Raw genomic sequence first — 16,661 nt, 5'->3', positions numbered from 1 at the left:
AAGACCACATGCCACTATTTGAGGGCAATTCGGAGGCCACTTGCCACTATTCGAGGGCAATTCGGAGACCATATACCACTATTCGAAGGCAATTCAGAGACCACATGCCACTATTCGTGGGCAATTCGGAGGCCACTTGCCACTATTCGAGGGCAATTCGGAGACCATATGCCACTATTCGAAGGCAATTCAGAGACCACATGCCACTATTCGTGGGCAATTCGGAGGCCACTTGCCACTATTCGTGGGCAATTCGGAGGCCACTTGCCACTATTCGAGGGCAATTCGGAGACCATATGCCACTATTCGAAGGCAATTCAGAGACCACATGCCACTATTCGTGGGCAATTCGGAGGCCACTTGCCACTATTCGAGGGCAATTCGGAGACCATATGCCACTATTCGAAGGCAATTCAGAGACCACATGCCACTATTCGTGGGCAATTCGGAGGCCACTTGCCACTATTCGAGGGCAATTCGGAGACCATATGCCACTATTCGAAGGCAATTCAGAGACCACATGCCACTATTCGTGGGCAATTCGGAGGCCACTTGCCACTATTCGAGGGCAATTCGGAGACCATATGCCACTATTCGAAGGCAATTCAGAGACCACATGCCACTATTCGTGGGCAATTCGGAGGCCACTTGCCACTATTCGAGGGCAATTCGGAGACCATATGCCACTATTCGAAGGCAATTCAGAGACCACTTGCCACTATTCGAGGACAATTCGGAGGTCACATACCACGATTCGAAGGCAATTCGCAGGCCACATGCTACTATTCGAAGGCAATTCAAGGGCCACATACCACGATTCGAAGGTAATTCGCAGGCCACATGCCACGATTCGACGGTCACGTACTTAGTACAGTAATTTTTCCCTAGCAAGGCTGGAATAATCGCATCTCCTCTTCCCAAATTGTCCATTTTTGTGCGCAATCTAAGCGCGAATTAGGGAAAAATTACTGTACCTATCACGTATCTTGTAGCTCCGCGGTTTTTCTTACCTGACCCACACCGAAACAAATCATTTCGTGTTGTCTTCCAGAAATTCCGTCGACGAAAGCAATGCCAAGATTATTAGTTTATCAGTTGCATCATATAGTAAACGCATTGCCTGTTTATAACGATGAAAGTAATAAAAATGAAACGAAAATTATAAAACAGTGTGTTTTTATATTCTTGAAACATTTTCACTACTTTGCATACGACTTGAAAAATTTCCGTCACAAACGCATGAAATCAGCAGTCTACAAATCAATTGCACTTCATATATTTGATTTTCTTCAAATTTCGTTCAAACGCGACACGCTTTCGTATCAACGAAATTACACGAAGCGTTAAAAATTGTCCATCACGTTTCTTTAATCAGACACGTGCTATTCTAAAAATTGTGAAAAATATTCCAATAAATTCTATGTATCTCTCGTAATTCTTACGTGGCAATTCGTGTTAACCCTTTCGGTACGAGCGCCGGATATATCCGGCATCCATCTGGTCATATGTGTGGCCGAGCATCCATCTGATGACCAATATGGACGAGTGCCGAATACATCTTGCATCCATGTAAGCCATATTTCTGACATATTAGAAATTATTTTAATAACCGTTTGAGTCCCAAGCAGCGCTATCACGCATTTTTCGACCGTGTTTTCTGAATAATCTCTCTGGGACCCAAACGGATAAAGTCTTTTCTTACAAGAATTCCGAAAAAACAACTACAGGTATAATTGTCGTTTGATCTGAATTGATTTCAAAAATTTCAGGTTACATTTTTCTTCGAAACTTGTTCATAGATTTGAACATATTGTAGGCCCTTTACAGAATGTTTACAGGAGACAAAAGAATTTAAAACGGATTAAGCACAGCCATCGCTTAACGCTTAAGAAAATTTTCGTACAAAAGTGGACCGAACCTGCGTTATGTGCGCATTTTCGACACGGCACCCCGAACAGTGGGAGTGTCACGGCGGACAACGCGCTCGTACCGAAAGGATTAATTTCGTCTAATCCCTCGATAGATTTACTATCGAAACGAACGTAATCATTTAACACGTTGACTGCCGCGTCACCCGTATTCGGGTGACAGCAAAAGTTCTCATCAGGCCACGTCACCCGTAACTCTGATTTGACTACTTACAAAGGATTTCCGAAAATATTTCGACAAATATTCTACAGGAGGTAATGAAACTATTGAATTCTTATAAAAATAGTTTATTAAAAAAATTATTCGCAGTGTATAACATTAAAACATTCTCTGCAAAGTTGAGGTTGATCAGGACAGCTTGGACAAAAAGTTGGTTTTTTCAGATTTGCTCGTGCCTCTGATCGGTCCATTTCGTATCTTTTATTTGGACTGTAGCTCCCTCGGTATCATCAACATTTCTTTCTTCTTCCATGACCAATTCTCGTAAAATCTCGTCAATAGTATCTTCATAACATTCATTATCGCTAAGATTGCATTTATCAGTATCCGAATCAGAATCTGACGATGTAATTTTATTTATGCTTCTCCTTCCGGGCAATCCGATCTCTTTTCATTATTGAAAACAAATAAGGGCAGAGATTTTAAGTTATACCATTCGGTACTCGGCAAAGATTCCAACTGTTCATGCAGGAACAGAAACAGACATGAATTAACAGCGCACGCTTCCTATAGCGGCACGGCTGGCCTGTAGGAGATTTTGTTGTAAATACGCGTGGCAGTCAACGTGTTAATCGCGATTAACGATTGACAGCCGCGATTCGATCGTCGAGTAGTCATCTTTCGCCGGGCCTCTGCCTCTGGGTTACGCGCGAGGGGTGGCAAATTCGGCCGGACAGGAGAGGGTGCCCGTCCAAGGGAACGCCTTCCGCTCCGGGATCATTTTAATTAGCGCCGGCAGGGCGGCAGCGCCGGTTCGGTGGCGACTAATTCGTGGCCAATGAGCGGAGCCGAACACAGGCGGCGCGCGTAACGTCGGTTTTTACGAGCGGACGCGGCGGTATATCGTGCATTTTAAAAGCGAGAGGGTCGGCCCGACCCGGCCCGACCCGGCCCGGCCCGAAAACCGTTGAAAAGACGTCCGTAAATATCGAAGGGAAAGCCTCGCCGGCCCGTAAAATCATAAGGTTTGTACGAGGCCGGCGACGCTCCTGGCATTAAAAACGAGCCGCCTACGGGCGATAGGCCAAGGTATGCAACCGACCGGCAGGTGAATATCGACGGGAATCGAGGGAGAAGCGCGGGCGAGGCTGCCCATTCACCGCGATGGAGATGCACCGACACGGGTTCTGATAAAAGGGGCGGCTTGGACGGCCGGAGACAGAACGGCGGGGATCGGCGCCCGATGGGAAGACAGGGGGGACGGGGGAGCGCGGGGGGGCACGATGGACGAAAGTGATCGTGCAGTGGCGCAACAACGGGATCGATTCGAAAAGGTCGAAATTGTTCGAGAGCCCGCAATTTGTTCGGCTCACGGGGCGCGCCCGGGAAACGCGCATCCGCGCCGCATCTTCGAGAGAGCGCGGTGCGCTTCACCCTTTTTTTCCTTTTTTGGTTTTTTGTTTTTTTTTTTTCGAATCGCACGCGCCCTCGTTGCCGAGCTCTCCATATTTCTGTTCCGGCCGCGATTCGATCTGACCACTTCAGGGATTGGACGGACCGGCGGCTGCCTTGTCGCGGTGGGAACGCGGTTTTTCCCTCGTCCGCCTGTTAATTCCTCCGATTTTTAACCGCCTCCGAGAGGAGGCCGCCTTCTCTCGTTATTGGGTCAAGTTTTAAATAATTTCCGTTCTATTTGCGGCGACCGCGGCTGCGTATTTGATGTACTCGCGACGGGGATGATCCGGCGGATTTAGAAAAAAAGAAAGAACCGCGGAACGATTAACTGAAGTACGACCGAGTACGCTGTAAAAAATTGTGCTACAGAAATTCATTATCAGATGGTTGATACGTTCCAGAAAGATTCGTGTAAAAGAAATAACTTCGACGTAACCGTGGAACGGTTAACTATCTGAAGTACGACTGAGTATGCTGTACAAAATTGTGCTACAAAAATTAATTATCAGATGGTTGATACGTTCCAGAAAGATTCTTGTAAAAAACGACATCGTGTGCTATACATAGGAAAGTAAGGGGTTGGTTTTGTGTCATTGAAATCCGAACGGCTGAAAAAGTAGGATTCGCACAGAAAACTTTATTAACGCATTCATTAGCAGCGTCGCAGATGCGCGACGTCCACGATTTTGTAGCTTCACGTAAAGAACATCGAATTAATTTTGTGAATATCATTACTTGAAATCGTAACACGTAGCTCTTCTTCGACGACGTTTTTATTACATTTTATAAGGGAATACGATGAATTTTGATTTCTATGCGCATTCGAGCACGGTGTATTTTATCAAAACAAAGGTGATAGCATAATTAAAAAAAAAGAAGATATTTTAATCGTTGTCCGGCAGACTAGTTCATCTATCACCTAAAAAAACTTCAAGTCGTTTAGCGCAGTTTTAAAAATTGCTTGCTACGTTTCGGACGATGTGCGAACACTTTCGCGAGCGACTGTACATTGCGTTGTCCTGAAAATCGTTTCCATTTTTGTACAAGCTTGCTGGACGCGAACGATCGCAAACTGCGTCGCTCGCTGCAAAGGAAACCTTCGAGACGTTATTTATTTGTTGGCTTCCGGCAGCGAATCAATAAATTTCCTTTCTCCGATAGAAAACAATGAACGACAAAGGAATTGTGATCGGTACAGTGGCGAGAGAAATTACGAAACAAGGGATTAATATTTCAGCTTTCGCGACTCGCGAACAGTTACAGGAAATTCTCTCTAATTCGCGCTCAGATTTTGCGCAAAAATGGACAACTTGAGAAGAGGATAGTATAGAGAAAGTTATACAGGGTGTCGCAAAAGTGTCTCGCAATCCGGAAATGGCGGGTTCCTCGGATCATTCGAAGCAGATTCTTTCTTTACAAAAATTTTCTCCGAGGCACCGTTAACGAGTTATTAACAAAAAACAGTGACCAATAAGAATCGAGTACGGCTGATGCGAGGCGACCTAGCCAACGGCGCCAGCGGTCGAGCGGTCGAATCCCAGCTCAATCTCAAATTAATTCTTAATTCTTTAGAAATTCTTAATTCTTTAGAAATTCTTAATTCTTTAGAAATTACCCATTCAATCACTCGAATTTGTGTTTGTGTTATCTCTTATACGACTTCTCTTATCCTCTTCATTTCTTCTAAGATTATATCATGTTGTGGAGCAATTCTTGAAGAACTAATTCATACGTTTTCTAATTTTTGTTTTAGGTAAGTAAGGTTTTCGGTCAAGTAGAAACCTCGTTAGAAAAATGCCGGAGGACGCCTAGTGCTGTTTGCGAAGCCGCTGCTTGGTTAAATAGGTGTCCCGAAGAACGAAAACGACATCTAAAAGTCAAATATTAGGTACACCAACAAGGTTATGTCCCATTTTCTTCTCTCCCATCAATATTTATGTTTGAAAAAATCGAATGGCCATACTACTCTTCTCCGATAATATTCGCTCCCATTGTCAGACATCGTCGTGCTCTATCGTTTTTCCAAGCGAAAACAGTCGACGGGTATCTGAAATTGAAACCGTGTTACGCGCCTCGAAAACAATGCAGCGGACTCTTATTATCAGTCCCAACAGTGACTTAGACTGCGGATTTTGCAGAGAATCGTAGATGGATTTGTAGAGAATTCGAGGAGATTGGATGCATTATTTTCAACTAGATTTACGGAGCGCTGAAAGCAGCTGTTCTACAGCTGTGTCCCAAAAATGTCTCGCAATCCGGAAATGGCGGGTACCTTGGATCATTTGAAGCAACTTCTTCCTTTACAAAAATTTTCTCCGAGTCACTGTTAACGAGTTATCAACGAAAAACAGTGACCAATAAGAATCGAGTACGATTGACGCGAGGTGGCCCAGCTCGGTCGCCTCGCGCCAGCTGAGCTAGAATTCGACCGCCTCGACCGCTGGCGCCGTTGGCTCGGCCGCCTCGCGCTGGTTGAGCTGGGATTCGACCGCTCGACCGCTGGCGCCGTCGGCTCGGCCGCCTCGCGCCAGTCGAGTTCGCCTGTCATTGGTCACTGTTTTTCGTTAATAACTCGTTAACGGTGTCTCGGAGAAAATTTTTCTAAAGGAAGAAGTTGTTTCAAATGATCCGAGGAACCCGCCATTTTCGGATTGCGAGACATTTTTGGGCACCCTGTAGTTATCGATTGTCAACGATATATTGCGACTAGATTGTCAACGAGATGCAATTTTTGTGCACAATCTAAGCGCGAATTAGGGAGAAATCGCTGTACATCGGATACCAGCGACAGTTCGCGCGCGTCGCATTCGCTGTTGCATTCGCTGGTCGCACTTGGGCGAGCAGATTTTGCACGGCGTGTGCACGGCGCACGGACGCAACCGCGACGCGATTGATACCCGCGAACGGAGAAATGAGTTTCCATCGGGACCGGCCGGCCCTTTACGTGTTTCAACAAATTACCGCGTTACTTACCGGCGGCGGAACGGGTTTTCGCTTCGGCCGGTCGCGCGCGGCCCGCTCTTTTTCCGGCCGAGCCCCACGGCATCGTTAAATTCCCCGGCCGTCAAAGGCGACCCGCCGTCCCGTTCGCGGTGATAATTAATTTCGCCGCGCGGCCGCGGAAACAGCGAACTCTTCTAATTGAATTCTCGACGGAGAACATCGCGACCGCGACTGCGCCGCTAGTAATACAGTAATGTCTCCCTAACTGACGCTCAGATTGTGCACAAAAATGGACAATTTTGGAAGAGGAGATGCGATTATTCGAACTTCACGGTTCGTTTTCTATAGTCGCCGTTCTTATAGTTATAGTAATTTCTCGATAATTCGCACTCGGATTGCGCACAAAAATGGACAATTTGGGAAGAGGAGAAACGATTATTTCAGCTCCGTAGCTCGTTTTTATAGTCGCCGATTGTCGATACAGTAATTTCTCCCTAATTCGCACTCAAATTGCGCATGAAAATGGTCGATTCAAAATTCGATTATTATTATTTATAGTTACCGATTATTATTATTTATAGTCAACAACTATCCATAAAAAAACTAAATTATCCATTTTTGTGCGCAATCTGAGCACGAATTAGAAAAATATCGCTGTAACTATAAGAACGAGCCGCGAGGCTCGAACAATCGTATCTCCCCTTCCCAAATTGTGGACAATCTAAGCATCAATTTGAGAGACATTACTGTACAGTAAATTCTCTCTAATTGACGTTCAGCTTGGGAACAGAAATTAGCAATTTGAGAAGGGGAGACACGATTATTCGAGCCTCGCAGCTGGTTTTTATAATTCTTGACAATTCGTAACTATAAAAACGAACCGCAAGGCACGACTAATCGTGTCTCCTCTTCCCAAATTGTCCATTTTTGTGGACAGTCTGAGCGCCGATTAGAGAGACATTACTTTACACGGTCTTTGACAATCAGAACCGGTCCGTTCCCTTCTTCCGATTGTTCGCGTTAACGCGAACGAACCTGCCGAATCGGCGGTGAATCGTTAACATCTGTGCCAATGCCACTTCGCCGAGAAAAACGTCTGCTCGGAGCCGCGTGTCCCTCGATGCCGAGAGATTTTTCCGACGATCTTCCGAACCGGTGCTCACCCTTCGTTGCAACGAGAGGAACCTTGACAATTATATTCCTAATCTCGCTGCTTCGGTCAGGCTCGCACAGAAGACGCTGAACCGGAGCCGCCGCGAGGAGACCGTATCACCGAAAGGGTCTAGGCTTTATGGTGCCCTATATTCCCCGTAGGAACCCGGGATCTAGTTACCTTCTCGAGAGTAATTATGCAAAATTTCCTGCAGATCCCTTTAAGCCATAACTTTTCAAGTATGCAGATAAGAGGGGATTCGTGGTCCCATTGCAAAATATGGTGGAGCAGCTCCACCGAAACCCGGCCAGCCCAAATTTAATCGAGATCCCGCCGCAATTCTTAGCCGCGGATAAAAACTACGATCCCTGGTAAAAAAAAAGTTTCCGATCGTATATACGCTTATGCAAAATTTACAAAGAATAGTCGCGTTTCAGAGTTGTAAAGTGTTTCTTTTTTTATACAAATAAGACGAATGGAGAACGTAGACGGGATTTAAGTAAAGCAAATAAATGCAAAATAGCGCAGTTTTTCAGTTGTTATCGAAAAGAATCCGCGGAGAAAGCAAAATGTTGTGCGGAAGAAAGTCTTCAATCAGTAAAAATGCTGGAAGAAAAGTTTCCGATCACGGTTATCGGCGGACAAAGAGCGTCTTCACGAACAAAATGGACGGAACGTTTGGATATACAATTTGTCGTCATCTTTGAGAACTGTTTTCGCGATTCTCGGCTACGAAATATTGTTCGCGGCAAAAAGTTTCCGATCGTATGCACTTACGCAAAATTTACGAAGAATATTCGCGTTTCAGAGTTGTAAAATGTTTTTCCTTTTATGCGGAATAGAGAACACAGGCGGGATTTAAATAAAGCAAATAAATACGGAAGGACGCAATTTTTCATTTATTATCGAAGAGAATCCGCAGAGAAAGCAAAATGTTGTGCGGAGAAAAGTTTCCGATCGGCAGAAATGTTGGAAAATGGTTACCGATCACGGTTCGAATAACTAGCTCTACGAATGTCTCGAGCGGAGGAAGCGAACGTAAACACAACTCGTGCCTGTGAAAATGTAAACAAACGCTTTTCCCGCCGAGGCATCTGAAATACAAAACATTTCAGTCGGTGGATGAGCAAGACGGATGCGTGCAATGTGTATGCCATCGTGTAAGTTGTATTCGAACGATTTAAAGTTGAGAGTAATCGAACTTCTCGAGCAAGGTAACAGTCGAAGAAAAGTCGCAGAAATTATAGGATGTGGTCGGGGTACGATAAGTGACATTAAAAAAGAAGTACAACGAAGCAGGCTGTGTATCTGACCGTAAGAAAAGTGGTCGTTCTCGTGCAACGAGTAGAAAAGACGATAGAAAATTGCGCGCAATTGTTAAAAATACGAGGCGAGCTACGTCAAAACGAACAAACGAACGGTAGACCTCGAGCGTCCGTGACCGTGCTGTCCAAAAATCGATTAAATGAAACGGGCTTCTCATTCCGGAAGGCAGAAACAAAACCTTTGCTCGCAAAGGAATACGAGAAGAAAGGCTCAAAGTGGTGTAAGGAACATGCAAATTGGACTGTGGAGGACTGGTGTAAAGTAATATTTAGCGACGAGTCTCGCGTTCGTCTCGGAGCAGGGAATGACGAAGAAACATTCGTTTGCCGGAGATCTGACAAAAAATTTAATGCAGATTGCACTAATTGTAAACAAAAATATCCGCGATCTTATACGATACGGAGTTGTGTAACGAAAAAGGGAGTGGGAGAACTATGCGTTGTATACCAGAACGTGAACGCAGGAACATATATTAATATTTCAGAAGATTTCTTAATTCCAAGTATAGAAGAGCGGTTCGGAGATTCTTCAGATTTCATTTTCCAAGACGACAACGCCAGCTGTCACCGCGGCAAATTGGTAAAAGTCTATTTAGAGCAAAATCGTATTAAAAGATTGAAGTTGCCTGCGAACAGCCACGATTTGAACCCAATCGTGAACATGCGGGCAAAATTAAGGAAACTGATTCACGAGAGAAAACCAAAAACTAAAGAGGAACTTCGACGTGCGATAAAATCGTCGTGGAAAGAAATTTCGCCTAGGGATTGCGAAAACTTAGCAAGGTCGATGTCCCGACGCATTAAAAGCGTCGTACGAGCACGTGGTAATTTAACAAGATATTAATAACTTAATGATCGGAAACTTTTTTCCAATATTTATATCGATCGGGAACTTTTTTCCACGTAACATTTTGTTTTCTCTGTGGTTTTGTTTACAATTATATTATATTGTGTTTATTATTATATTATATTATATATTCATATATTTATTATTATATTATATTATATATATTATATTATATATTCATATATTTATTATTATATTATATTATATATATTATATTATATATTATTATATTATATTGTACTCATTTACTCTATTTGCACATAAGAATATTTTATAACTCCAAAATGCGAATATTCTTCCTAAATTAGCGTATATTTAGCATACATGATCGGAAACACAGTGCAGACATAATCATTAAACCGCGGATTTTATGCAATTACGGCAAAAACGGCTGAGACATAAAATATAAAAATTGAAATATAAAAGAAAAAGACATAGAGAAGAAAGAGTAAATAATATTGTTATACCATCTTCGACTCGCAAAAATTGATAAGAGACGGCGCTGCGATTTTGGGGAGCCGTTTCGAGTTCTCGAAAAAGAGAAAAAGAAAATCGATCTTCTCCCCGCCGCAGTTACGGAGTAGAATAGCCGAAAAGGTGTGGATTCGCAGGGTGCACGCGTTCGGGAACGAGCGGATCGAGTTTCCTATTCGGAATGACAACGACTACAGCTATCCGCGGCCGCAACACGCTCGCCGAACACAGACGCGCGCGAGGCCGGGCGATAGAGAGAGAGAGAGAGAGAGAGAGAGAGAGAGAGAGAGAGAGAGAGAGAGAGAGAGAGAGAGAGAGAGAGAGAGAGAGCGCGCAGCGGCAAGCCCGTTGGAAGAGGGTTAACAAGTTGGCCCCGAAAACAAATGAATTCGAAGCACCAAACACCGTTCCGATTTCCACGGCGGAAGAATGGGCCGACCTCGACACGGAACCTGGCTTACCCGGCCGCCCTTATTACAAGAACGCATCGAGAGAGGATCCGGGCGACGTAGCTGTACTCTCCCCCCGGCTTTGTACGTCCAGCTAATTATCATTCGTGCATGGGTTCCAGTGTACGAGCGCTAACGAGTCGCGTTCCTCCGTAAATGGGATCGCGCGGTATATACAATTATTTCACAATTAACGCGATCACACACGAAGCCGCGACCGACGCCGAGAATTGGCGCGCCGCATCGCGCCGTAAATATTCGATTGTTTAGTTGCTGACGTTTCGCCATCCGTCCGCTTATAATATTAGGGTGTCCCATAAGTTCTTTCCGCGCCGCGAATTTGCCACCCCTCGCGCGTAACCCAGAGGCAGAGGCCCGGCGAAAGATGACTACTCGACGATCGAATCGCGGCTGTCAATCGTTAATCGCGATTAACAAGTTGACTGCCACGCGTATTTACAACAAAATCTCCTACAGGCCAGCCGTGCTGCTATAGGAAGCGTGCGCTGTTAATTCATGTCTGTTTCTGTTCCTGCATGAACAGTTGGAATCTTTGCCGAGTACCGAATGGTATAACTTAAAATCTCTGCCCTTATTTTTTTTTTAATAATGGAAAGAGATCGGATTGCCCGGAAGGAGAAGCATAAATAAAATTACATCGTCAGATTCTGATTCGGATACTGATAAATGCAATCTTAGCGATAATGAATGTTATGAAGATACTATTGACGAGATTTTACGAGAATTGGTCATGGAAGAAGAAAGAAATGTTGATGATACCGAGGAAGCTACAGTCCAAATAAAAGATACGAAATGGACCGATCAGAGGCACGAGCAAATCTGAAAAAACCAACAACTTTTTGTCCAGGCTGTCCTGATCAACCTCAACTTTGCAGAGAATGTTTTAATGTTATACACCGCGAATAATTTTTTTAATAAACCATTTTTATAAGAATTCGGGTGACGCGGCAGTCAACGTGTTAGAGTACGTTTCGTTGATGACAAAGTTCCTTATAAAATTGTTTCTACGCCGTTCAATATTGGCAGCCAAAAGAAGCATTTGCGGCGTGTTATGCTTCATTGCTTTATAAAAAAGTGATAGGGCAAAGGACACTGCAAACGAGATTTGTACCGTTTACGGTGATGGTTCTACGACTATTAGGACAGTCCGCGATTGGTTTAACCCTCTATGGGCCGATGTAACTTTCAAGTCACAAGCTAATATATCCACATTATATCAAATAGTTTTAGCTTTTTTCACAAGACGATGTATACGTCTTAATTATATAATGCCTCCGAAATAACCGATAACAATATTGACGACGGTTGGCAGCACCAGCAACCAGAAATGTCAAAATAAATACCTTGCAAGTTGTCTGGAACTAGAAACCAAAGGGACCATCTTGTGCAATTGAGATTATTTGTGCTTTTGTCGGTGTTTACTAAATTAAGAAAAGCGTATATAATAGCTCTGGGTTCGTATATCAATAACAATTTATTTATTTGCATCTCAGTATAATCATTTTGTTACTATTTGTATACGATACAGTTTTGTAACTTTCAGGTTACATTCGGATATTGCGGTAGATTCGAGTGTATTTAGGATAACAGTTGTGCTTTCTTCTATTTTCAACTTTATATATCAAATACCCCCAAAATATGGATACAAAATCATATAAAAATAAAAGAGAAATTAGAATTAGACGCATTAGCGGTAATAGATTTATTAGCATTAGCATTTAGCAGACGACGCATAAATATTATTGACAGCGATGATAAAACGTGCGAAAAGATGAAGCAGCACATTGGCCAATTTTTTCGGACAACAGAGGGCGCTGCAAAAAGCCGGGCTATAAAGGAGTTCCAAAAATAAAATGTTCCAAATGCAACGTACATCTATGTTTAACGCCAAATTCAAACTGTTTTATGGAATTTCACGCCTAAACATTTATGCACAGAAGTGGAAACATTGTGAGCCGTTGTTACTTCATAGTTACAAATTGAATTAATTATAATAAAGTTGTTTAAACTGTTAAATATTTTTTTAATTAGCACATATAGGTTTATAATAATAGATTTTCCGTTGCATAAATCTTTTTATATTTAAGAAAAAAATTCGGCCCATAGAGGGTTAAGAGATTTAGAGCTGGCAATTATGATTTGAAAGATGAAAACCGCGGCGGCCGTCCAACAACGACGTACGCGGACCTTAACAAAGATATGCTCGCTGAAAATCCGCGATATAGTGTGCGCGAGATAGCGGATGCCACTAACATACCCAGGACAACGGTACATAAGCGTTTAATCAAGATGGGATATGCGAATCGATTCGAAGTTCCACACCGTCAAATTTTCATCGCGACAACGCAAAACCGCATGTTGCGTTGGTCGTAAGACAAAAATTATTGCAGTTTGATTGGGTCGTTCTACCTCATCCTCCGTACTCCCCAGACATTGCTCCATCCGATTATTACTTGTTCTTCGCGTGAAAAAATTCTCTCCGTGAAAAACGGTTTAAATTCGTAAGCGAAATAAAAACGCACATTGATCAATATTTTGCAAATAAGCTTCAACAATCTTGAAATGACGGCATAGTGAGGCTTCCCGAAAGATGGAAGAAGGTAATAGAGCGGGACGGTTCATATATAACTCAATAAATCAACCTTAAACAACAAATATCGTGTAATCGTTTCGCAGCAGAAAAAAGGAATGAACTTATGGGACACCCTAATATATATCCGATCGCTATACGAACGGATGAGATGGTCAGCGTTCTCTCGTGTTGTTTGGCCCGATACAATTAGCACGGCGTTCTCCTGGAGAACGGGAGAGCTGGTTTTCCAGGGTAAGGGTATTCCAAGTAACCGTGTTCCGCTGATTACCGCTCGGTCGGCAGCCGAGAATTAAACATTCATTAGACCGCGCGGATTTTATGCATTTGGAGGAAAAATGAGCGGATCGAATTAAAAAACCGTGAAAACGTTCGACGAGCGTAGAAATACCGTTGCCGTGTTGAATGTGTTAAAATAATCGGGGAAATTATTGTGTACGTAGTATGTGTATATGTATGTGTCTGTGTATGTGTGTGTGTTTTTGTTGCAGTCTATTGTCGTTGCATTCGATCGAGTGAACGACGAGAGGAAATTTTATTTTACGGATTCTAGACCGAAAAATATTAAAAACATCCTAGTCTACCGAAAATATTAAAAATTATACGAGGGTTGTGCAGAAATTTTATGAAAATTACAGTTATACAATTATACATAATTATACATTGTACAAAAATTATAGATTATTTTAAAATTATACTTTATACTAAAAATTATACTTTATACAAAAACTGTACATTCTACAAAAAATATACATTCTACGAAACTTGTACATTTTATAAAAATTGTACATTATATAAAAATTGTACATTCTACGAAAATTATACATTCTACAAAAATTGTAGTTTATATAAAAATTATACAGTCTACAAAAACTATACATTGCACAAAAATTATACACAACTATACAGAATTATCACATGATAGTTGTATGAAATACATCGTTTAATAGGAACCCGTCGACACCAATATTTAAAGACATTTAAAAATTAAATATTCCATTCCATATTAGTGTTCGTAAAAATAACAATGAGACATTTATTCTGATTTTCAACGAGTATTATTATAACATCTACCGCATAACTCACAAATGTATCTTCTCAATCAAACTAGTGCTCGATTAAAAAATGACTGATCCATCATTTCGACGGATTCCATAAAACCAATAAATATAAAATTTGTCAATTACGTAGCCAATATCGTGCCTCAAAAATTATTCCACCCCAAACAAACATTAATTTGTTGTCAAATATATTTGTCGAAAGTTCATTTATCTCGAAAGTCCATTTTCCAATGGTAAAACGTAAATCGAGATTCGCTCGTTTTTCCGGAAACCGGCGGTCGACCATCTGCGAAACAAAGATCAGCCGACGTCTGTTTCCGCGTTTAACCCTTTGACTATGACAGACTTTGGCACGCACTGGATACGGCGAAGTTTTTCGTTAGACACGCATTTCTGAGGAAGTATATTAAAATATTCGGAATACTGAATTCTATTACATTAAACCAAAATATTACTTGAAGTGAACATTCATTTTAAGCTTCTTTTACAATATTTAATAATCAAATTTAGTAATATAATAACGTGTGATACATTTCAAAACATGAACGAATACATAATCCTACATTACATTCTTTGCATTCGTAACGTGTATCCTTTCTCTTATCATTTTTCACGCACACCACACATTTACGCCTTGCACTTTTCCGAATTCCTGTATTGTTTTCATATGGAGACGGAAAATGCTTTTGCGTCAAACGAAAACGTTCATTGTTGGTATCTTTACCTTTCAATTTATATCCATTAGTTTTTCATCTAAGCTGTATTTTCTTAATATTTGTTTTGTTGAATTCAAATGAAATTTACGAAATGTTAAATTATAATATATTTTTTTATATTTTATTATTTTTATTTATTATTATTATTTATTATTTATTATTATATTATATATTTATATATTATTTATAATATATAATATAATATAGAATATATATTATATATTTATTATATTATTTATTATTATTATTTATTATTTTTATTTTTATTTTTTTTCATTATTTTTAATATATTTTTTAATTTGTAATATAAATGTGTTATATATCGCTAAATCGAATAAATGAAAAAATGGGACGCCAATAGGCGCCTACAGTACCGGGAGGCCAACGTGTTTCGGACGCCAATGGGCGCCAACAGTAGTCAAAGGGTTAAATAGTTTCGCGGGTCTCGCGAAGGTATCGCGGCGAGCGATCTCACACGCGCGCCATTTTCCCGCATAATTATCCGGGATCGTCTCTGTCGAGCGTGCCGGCGCGGCGTGTCGCGGCAACGCGCGTGGGAATTGGAAAAATAATCCGTCGTGCGAAATCAACATTTGATTCGGTCGCGGTGTGTGTCGGGCACGCGGGATCGCGGCGGCTCGTCTCTTGGATGCCTATAATATTACGTAACGGTACCCGAGGAGCCGACTATTATTACGCGTCCTTGTTTATGCATGCGGAAGGAAATTGCATGAAAGATTCATAGCGAAGCGCGTGTATCGGCGAACTTTTTCGCCGATATTTTTCTCCCCGGGCCGCTACCCCCTCCCTCCCCCTCCTTCTCCGCTTTTCATCTGTGTTTTCAATTTCAAGTTGCCGCGACGGGAAAACACCGGCGTTCCGCGTCTTCGCCGCGAGGTCAGCTTTGTCTTTTCCCACTGCGGACCATCCACGGCCCGGCAATCCGCTTCTGAATTCAGTATAAAACCCGGCAAAGGTAGCCGGCTGGCTACACCCCCTCTGTCCCCCTGCCCCGGCTTTCCCGCCGGTCTCTTTCTCTATCTGGAAAGCAAACGAGAAGCAAGGATATTCCGACTGAAAAATGCAGTTTTTTAATTAAATTGCATTAAAGGCGGAGGGGCCGGGAACGGGGTAGTAGCGGCGCGCTGGGGTGCGCGCCGTGGGTGCCGGGGGGAGAAGAGACCGGTCGGCCGGCAGGCCGCGCGAACTTGATTATTCCCGAGCTAGGTTTGTTTGCCAAACACTTTGTGCACGCCGAAAGCGGGGAATTAAACGCGAACGGCCGGATATTCGAAGCCATAGATCAAATAATGTTTGATACGCCGCTCGAGATTGACTTTGCCATCGTTCCGCTCCGGCCGGCTATGAAAAAAGTACCGCCGAAAACGTTGAATCGCATAATTCCCGGGCTGTTCTTCCATCTCGTCGACCACACGCCAGCCGATATCGATACTCTATCGCGGGGGCGACACGCGTCACGCTCTCCTGGGATGTACGGGACTCGATGGAACCCGCTCGGTCCCAAGATCTTCAACGGGA

The 16,661-nt window shown here is 42.6% G+C and overlaps 1 protein-coding gene across 5 annotated transcripts in view; it reads left to right on the top strand.

Annotated features, from left to right (window-relative positions):
- The window catches only part of LOC117228856 (uncharacterized), a 502,447-nt gene that overhangs the window by 242,968 nt on the left and 242,818 nt on the right, over positions 1-16,661 (top strand). The window contains exon 1 of one of the 5 annotated variants that reach the window (XM_033484879.2): positions 5,321-5,431. The exons of the other annotated variants lie outside the window; for them this stretch is intronic. The gene's annotated coding sequence lies outside the window, so the exon portion shown is untranslated. Of the gene's footprint in view, positions 1-5,320; positions 5,432-16,661 lie in introns of those variants that run through there. 5 annotated transcript variants of the gene reach the window in all.

The sequence above is a fragment of the Megalopta genalis genome, chromosome 1 (assembly GCF_051020955.1).
Source record: "Megalopta genalis isolate 19385.01 chromosome 1, iyMegGena1_principal, whole genome shotgun sequence".
In the NCBI taxonomy this organism is placed as follows: domain Eukaryota; kingdom Metazoa; phylum Arthropoda; class Insecta; order Hymenoptera; family Halictidae; genus Megalopta; species Megalopta genalis.
The sequence above is the reverse complement of the archived record's forward strand: the minus strand, read 5'-3'. Positions and strand labels throughout refer to the sequence as shown.